Here is a 259-nt window from a genome sequence, read left to right on the forward strand (position 1 = left end):
TGCTGTGCTAATGAGTTACCTCCTGAGGCAAGTGAATCAATAGAGTTTGGATGGTTTTGGGTTGGGAATGGGTTTATCATTAAACCCAAGATTGGGTTTGATATATTTTAAATGTTCTCCTAGAATTTTCCACCTGGAAAGAAGGAAGAGGGCAGTGATGACAAAAGGTAGCGGATGGTTCATGAGGACACAGCGAGTGTCATTTTAATGCTACAGCTCCCTGCTACCATCACATTTCAGCACGGAGCTGTTTAAAATG

The sequence above is a fragment of the Pterocles gutturalis genome, unplaced genomic scaffold, assembly GCF_000699245.1.
Source record: "Pterocles gutturalis isolate BGI_N339 unplaced genomic scaffold, ASM69924v1 scaffold38195, whole genome shotgun sequence".
Classification (NCBI taxonomy): domain Eukaryota; kingdom Metazoa; phylum Chordata; class Aves; order Pterocliformes; family Pteroclidae; genus Pterocles; species Pterocles gutturalis.